Below are 7,827 nucleotides of genomic sequence, written 5' to 3' on the forward strand. Positions count from 1 at the left end.
CTAGTATGGGTATTGTTTGACTTGTCCACTAGGGAATGAATGTGTGATTTCAGGGTCTTCCTCTTAATGGCTCGTGCCAGCAATTTCCCCGGTTTGTCGCCAAACTCATAGTATTTTTGTTGGGTCTTCAATGCCATTTTTTGGTGTTCTATTGTGTGGATGTCTTGAATGTCTTTTCTAGCTTGTGTCAGTGCAGTAAGGATAGTATTGTCTTTTGGGTATTTTTTGTGTTTGATTTCTAATTCTCTTATGTTAGATAGAAGGGAAGAATATCTGACGCTTGTCTGTTTCGCCAAAATGGCTTTTTGTTTGATCAGTTCCCCTCTAAGAACGCATTTGTGTGCTTCCCATATTGTATGTTTAGGGATTTCAGGTGTATCATTCAAAGTGAAATAGTCAGTCAGTGTTTTCAATCTTATTTCTAATTAGCTGATTATTAAGCATGAAATCGTCAAATTTCCAAATAAAGGGCCGGTCCGGTACTGAGGGCCATTTCAGTCTGCAAAGAACCGGGGCATGGTCTGACCAGGTCATGGGCAGAATTTGAGTGTTCAACACTGATGCCAGTGTAGACTGGTCAGTGAATATGTAATCTATTCTGGTATACACATCGTGGGGATGTGAAAAGAATGTATAGTCACGTCTTGTAGGGTGTAGGGTGCGCCATGTGTCGTGAACTGCAAGTTCCTCCAGTCTACTGTTGCACTGTTTAATAATTCGCTGTGAAGCGGAGGCCACTCCCCTGGAGGTATCCAGTTGAGGGTCTAGTGGTAGGTTGAAGTCTCCTGCGATGAGCAGAGCTCCTTTCAGTAGGTCCAGTATTTTGTTGGTAAGTATTGTCATAAATTTGTGTTGGTTTTGGTTGGGGAAGTAGGCGTTAGCCAGAGTGACTGGGCAAGGTGCCTACCACTATTAAATAGCGGCCTTCTGGATCTTTCTCTATCTGCTGTACAGTAAAAGGCGTCGAGTGGCGGATAAGTATCCCCACTCCATTTCTCTTAGTGGTGCCAGATGCAAAAAAGGTCTGGGGAAATTTGGAATGTAACCAATTCGGCTCTCTACCTCTTTTGAAATGCGTCTCCTGTAGGAATAATATATCGCAATTTAGCCTAGTCGCATCTCTTAGGAGATGGGACCTCTTCTCTGGTATATTAATTCCCTTGACGTTTAGGGACATGATGGAAAGATTATGAGCTGTTTGGGGAACCATTTTATGCTTTAAGTGTTTGTAGGTGACGAGGGTTCAATGAGCGAGGGAAAGGTGAGGGAGTGGGGAGGGGAGGAGGGAAAGGTGAGGGAGTGGGGAGGGGAGAGGGGAAAAAAAAAAAAAAAACAAAGGGGGGGGAGGAGGGTAAGAGGGAAGAGGGGAGGAAGATGAAGAAAGAGGGTAGGAAAAAGAAGAGGGATGAAGATAAGTATGAAGTGAGAGGATGGGTTAGTGTAGGGACAGGTTTTAGTAGTAGCAGAGAAACAAGAAAAAGAAAGACTTGTACAATTCCTCCAACCTATTAGAGAAGAGGGTAGAAGGTTGAAGTAAAATAGGTGTGGGGTCAGTATCTCCACACCCGGTCAATGAGTAGATGTAACATGTAATTTGAGAATCAACTTAGAAAATCGAAAAAACAAGTGCAATTATAAAAACAGGTACAACATTATTTGTAAATGGAAGGCCTGAAAAACAATAACATTTACAATAATAAATACAACATTCTTCCTTTACAGAACCCTACAAGATAAAAATAAAACTAGTGGGCTGGTTCCCTTTAAGGGGAATTTTATTGCCAGGCCAAAGTCTTAAGTGTGTAGGGCCTCCTTGGCGGGGTCAGGGGTAAGTCCCCCTTTCATTGGTCCCTTCACTTCTAGAATAAATGCCCATAGGGGTAAAGGGTAAACTAGATATGGCCCCATCTTGAGCAAATGGGGGATGGGAATAAGTAGGGACCCATCGGTTCGGTTGCCTAGAGCAGTGGGCAAGTTATAGTATATAAAGTGAACTATAGCGTTTTATGAACACCAGACATTAAATCATACAGGTCAAATTGCTCAAAGATTGAGGGTGTTATGGGGTAGTATTTAACCTGGGCGATGTTATTGGGCATATATGAGATGTCTTATTGTAGGGACAGGAAACTGGGAAGGCTGTGCCCTCGGATATCTATGTCTAACTAGAATTAAACTAAGAACTACCAACCTAATTGAGTGGTTGTGTGGGACTTCACGGTGGGCCCCTGGTAGTCGCAAAAGCATGGTAGTCTCCGCACATAACATACTTCATTAGGCAACAAAACATATTAAATCCCAACTTGGATAACTGTAAGGGGAAAAAGAACAGTTAGTAATCAGACAATAACAGTTAAACCCGGCCTTTTCAGGTTACAGCGTCTCCAGACGCACAGTCAATGCCATGGGAGAGTTATGGCACTCTGTGCCCCCGGGATAAATGAGTATAACGTTAGAGTCTCATAAGGCTGGGTTTTTCAAGTGTCCCTTGTGTGAGAGGAGCCCTTAGAGCTTTGAGGTGGGAAGTCCTGGGGAAAAGTCCCGGAAGACTCCGGTTGCTGGATATCTATATCAAGTGTCTTGCAAAACTCAGGTAGGTCATTTGGGGACCTGTAAATGGCTTGAACGCCATTTTTGGAAGCCATCAAACACACTGGGAAGCCCCACTTGTATTGTATCCCATTAGCCTGGAGCTCAGAGGTGATAAATTTGAGATCCCTTCTTTTCTGTAGAGTGATTAGACTAAGGTCAGAAAAGATTTGTATAGGGATTCCTGCGTGAGTGAAATTTTTGGTATTTCTTGCCTTTAGTGTGATTGATTCCTTGTCCTTGTAGCTAAGGAACTTAACAATTATGTCTCTAGGTGGGGCCTTGGGTGGGGGCCTAGGTCTGAGGGCCCTGTGAGCTCTCTCTATAGGTATGTTTGGCGATTCAGGTGTGCCTTTCAGCGTGCGAAACAAGTCCTGCAGATAACCCTCTAAAGCCTTTGGGGAAACGGATTCAGGGGTCCCCCTAATCCTAATGTTGTTGCGACGCCCCCTGTTATCTAAATCCTCAACTTTTGAAAGTAAAAACTGAATATGCTCCTCATGGTCATTAAGCAGTTGAGAGTTGGTAGTGACTGTTGTTTGAAGGGTTTCATGTTTGGCCTCTAAGGCCTGTACTTGCTGGGTAACCTGGGTTATGTCCTTTTTTATGTCACCAAACAGAGACCTCATTTCTGAGAGCACTTTATTAATGTCCTCTTTAGAAGAGATGGTGTTGAGGTCATGTCTTGTGAGGTATACTTGCTGTTGTGAGGTCTCTGTAATGGGTATTTCAGCAGCCATGTGAGTGGGAGAGGGGGGTCTGGATTCTGAGGGATCTAAGTTAGGTGGTGAAACTCTAAGAAAATTAGTGAGGCTTGAGGACCTGACTCCTTTTTCAGGTTTATTACTATTCTTCCTGCTGGCCATATTTCACAGTGAGTATCAGACCAGTAGACAACAGATGAAAGTGACAGGGAGAGCACAGTGAGACTCTGCAGCAGGCCTGTTAAGTGGTTAAGGCAGTTAAGTCTATATGGGCCCCACGTGGCTCTGAGTAATTTTAGCGGTTTGTGAGCGATGGCTTAGGGCAGAGTGTAAGAGAAAAAAAAAGTCTCTATTATGCTAGCTGTCTCTTTCGATGTAAGGCTTTGTCCCTGAATGAGAATTTGGCATGGAGGTTGGTTTGTGTAAAAAAGCTCCGTGTTATATGCGTATGGAGCGTAAGGTGTGGAGCTGTTTTGTAAGGGAGGTCTCTTACCGGCTTCTGAGGGTGTTCATGCGATCTCCGGTAGTGATCTCTTAGCCTCTAAGATAACCGCCATGTATCGTCTTCCTCCGTGGTGCGGTGTTGCCGCCAGCAGGCACAACCGTTAAAGGCAGAGTTCAGTGAAAAGCAGCTTGCTCTATTCCCCGCTGAGTCACTTTGCGAGTATTTGCGGTCACGATGTCCTCCGAGTGTGATCAGGGGAGCAGGTTTGTCTCAGCAGTAAGTACGCCTCCTCTGTGTCGCGTCAGGGAGCCGATGTAGGCCAGGCCTCAATCTGTCAGCCTCGACATAAAGGCATAAGAAGTACAGCTCCGGAATGATTTCAGCCCTAAGGAAGGTACAGGCTATTGTTGTAGGAAGATCGGTGAGGGAAATTATCAAAATTTAGGGTGTTGATGTTAATTTATAGGTATTAACCGGGTGTGGAGCATCAGAGCCAATTTTTATGCTGCCATCACCCTGCGTGGCCAGGCTCCGCCCCCTGTGTGCCTTTTTTTTTTTTTTTATCTCTTAAAGGCACAGTAACGTTTTTTTGCAAAGTGTGTTTTTACTTGATTAAACTGATTTCTAAGCCTGTTTGTCTTTCTACTAGTCTGTTAAACATGTCTGACACCAAGGAAAATCCATGGTGGAACCCCCTCTCAGAATGTGTCCCACTTGTACTGATATGTCTATACATTTTAAAGAACATATTGTTGCACTTAAAAATGTGGCCCAAGATGATTCTTAGAAAGAAGGTAATGAGGTTAGCCCGTTAACTTCTCCCCAAGTGTCCAAACCAGTTACGCCCGCTCAAGCGACGCCTAGCACCTGTAGCGCGTCTAACTCTTTTACCTTACAAGACTTGGCGGCAGTTATGGATAATACCTTCTCAGTGTTTTTATCTAAACTGCCGTGTTACCTGCAAAGCGTGATAGCTCTGTTTTAAGAACAGATTATGAGCATTCTGACGCTTTGGTAGCCGTATCCGATATACACTCACAACGCTCTGAAATGGGGGCGAGGGATGTGCTGTCGGAGGGAGAAATTTCCGATTCGGGAAAGGTTGCTCCTCAGACAGACTCAGATACGTTGGCTTTTAAATTTAAACTAGAACACCTCCGCTTATTGCTCAGGGAGGTATTAGTTACTCTGGACGACTGCGACCCTATGGTGGTTCCAGAGAAATTGTGTAAAATGGACAGGTACCTATAAGTTCCTGTTTACACTGATGTGTTCCCGGTCCCTAAGAGGATTGCGGATATCGTTACTAGAGAGTGGGATAAACCAGGTATTCCCTTCGTTCCCCCTCCTGTTTTTAAGAAAATGTTCCCCATATCTAACCCCATACGGGACTCATGGCAGACGGTCCCTAAGGAGGAGGGGGTTGTTTCTTCACTTGCTATACGCACAACTATACCAATCGAAGACAGTTGTGCTTTTAAAGACCCTATGGATAAAAAACTAGAGGGTTTACTTAAGAAAATTTTTGTTCAACAAGGTTTTCTTCTCCAACCTATTGCGTGCATTGTTCCTGTAACTACTGCAGCTGCTTTCTGGTTCGAGGCGCTGGAAGATGCGCTCCAGACGGAGACCTCATATGAGGACATTATGGACAGAATTAAGGCTCTTAAGCTGGCTAATTCTTTTATCACAGATGCCGCTTTCCAACTAGCTAAGTAAGCGGCAAAAAATTCAGGTTTCGCCATTTTAGCGCGCAGGGCGTTATGGCTAAAGTCCTGGTCGGCTGAAGTGTTGTCAAAATCCAAACTATTGAACATCCCTTTCAAAGGAAAGACCCTCTTTGGGCCTGAATTGAAAGAGATTATTTCAGAAATCACTGGGGGAAAAGGCCATGCTCTCCCCCAGGACAAGTCCTTCAAGACGAAGAACAAACAAAATAATTTTCGTTCCCTTCGGAATTTCAGGAGCCGTCTCGCTTCATCCTCCCCTGCTGCAAAGCAAGAGGGTAATACTTCACAACCCAGGGCAGCCTGGAAACCTTATCAGGGCTGGAACAAGGGTAAACAGGCCAAGAAGCCTGCAGCTGCCTCCAAGACAGCATGATGGGGTAGCCCCAGATCCGGGACCGGATCTAGTAGGGGGCATTCTCTCTCTCTCTTCACTCAGGCCTGGGCAAGAGACGTACACGATCCCTGGGCCTTAGAGATTGTATCCCAGGGATATCTTTTAGAATTCAAGGACTCCCCTCCAAGGGGAAGGTTCCATATTTCTTGTCTGTCTACAGACATGACCAAGAAAGAGGCGTTCTTACGCTGTGTAGAAGACCTACATACAATGGGAGTGATCCACCCAGTTCCATTTGCGGAACAAGGGCTGGGGTTTTACTCAAACCTGTTTGTGGTTCCCAAAAAAGAAGGAACTTTCAGACCAATCCTGAATCTCAAAATTCTAAACAAATTCCTCAGAGTCCCATCATTTAAGATGGAGACAATTCGGACAATCTTACCAATGATCCAGGTGGGTCAATATATGACTACCGTGGATCTAAAGGATGCGTATCTTCACATTCCTATCCACAAAGATCATCACCAGTTTCTCAGGTTTGCCTTTCTGGACAAGCATTAGCAGTTTGTGGCTCTCCCTTTCGGGTTGGCCACTGCTCCCAGAATTTTCACAAAGGTGCTAGGGTCCCTCCTGGCGGTGCTAAGACCGCGGGGCATAGCAGTGGCGCCTTATCTAGACGATATCTTAATTCAGGCGTCGACTTTCCAAAGAGCCAAGTCTCACACAGAAATTTTAGTGGCCTTTCTGAGGTCTCACGGGTGGAAGGTGAACATCAAAAAGAGTTCTCTCTCCCCCCTCACAAGAGTTCCCTTCCTAGGAACCCTAATAGACTCGGTAGAAATGAAAATATTTCTGATGGAGGTCAGAAAGATAAAACTCTTAACTACTTGCCGAGCTCTTCATTCCATTCCTCGGCCATCTGTAGTTCAGTGCATGGAAACAATCGGACTAATGGTAGCGGCAATGGACATAGTCCCTTTTGCACGGATACACCTCAGACCACTGCAACTATGCATGCTCAAACAGTGGAATGGGGATTATGCAGATTTGTCTCCTCAAATACAGTTGGACCAGGGGACCAGAGATTCTCTTCTCTGGTGGTTGTCTCAGGATCACCTGTCTCAGGGAATGTGTTTCCGCAGACCAGAGTGGATCATCGTAACGACCGAAGCCATTCTGTTGGGCTGGGGTGCAGTCTGGGACTCCCTGAAAGCTCAGGGCTAATGGTCTCGGGAAGAAGCTCTTCTCCCGATAAACATTCTGGAACTGAGGGCGATATTCAATGCGCTTCAGGAATGGCCGCAGATTTCAGTCAGACAACATCACGACTGTAGCTTACGTCAATCATCAGGGCACAACAAGGAGTTCCCTAGCAATGATGGAAGTAACCAAAATAATCAGATGGGCAGAGGATCACTCTTGCCATCTCTCAGCAATTCACATCCCAGGAGTAGACAACTGGGAGGTGGATTTTCTAAGTCGGCAGACTTTTCACCCGGGGGAGTGGGAACTCCATATGGAGGTATTTGCCCAGCTGACTCAGCTATGGGGCACTCCAGAATTGGATCTGATGGATTCCCGTCAGAACACTAAACTTCCTCTTTACGGGTCCAGGTCCCGGGATCCCCAAGCGGGGCTGATAGATGCTCTAACAGTGCCTTGGTCCTTCAATATGGCCTATGTTTTTCCTCTGTTTCCTCTCCTCCCTCGTCTGGTTGCCAGAATCAAGCAGGAGAGGGCTTCGGTGATTCTAATAGCGCCTGCGTGGCCACACAGGATCTGGTATGCAGAACTAGTGGACATGTCATCTGTGCCACCATGGACGCTACCAATGAGGCAGGACCTTCTAATACAAGGTCCTTTCAAACATCCAAATCTAATTTCTCTGCGTCTGACTGCTTGGAGATTTAACGCCTAATTCTATCAAAGCGTGGTTTCTCTGAGTCGGTTATTGATACCCTGATTCAGGCTAGAAAGCCTGTCACCAGGAAAATCTACCATAAGATTTGGCGAAAATATCTGTTT

The sequence above is a fragment of the Bombina bombina genome, chromosome 4 (genome assembly GCF_027579735.1).
Source record: "Bombina bombina isolate aBomBom1 chromosome 4, aBomBom1.pri, whole genome shotgun sequence".
NCBI classification, from domain to species: Eukaryota; Metazoa; Chordata; class Amphibia; order Anura; family Bombinatoridae; genus Bombina; species Bombina bombina.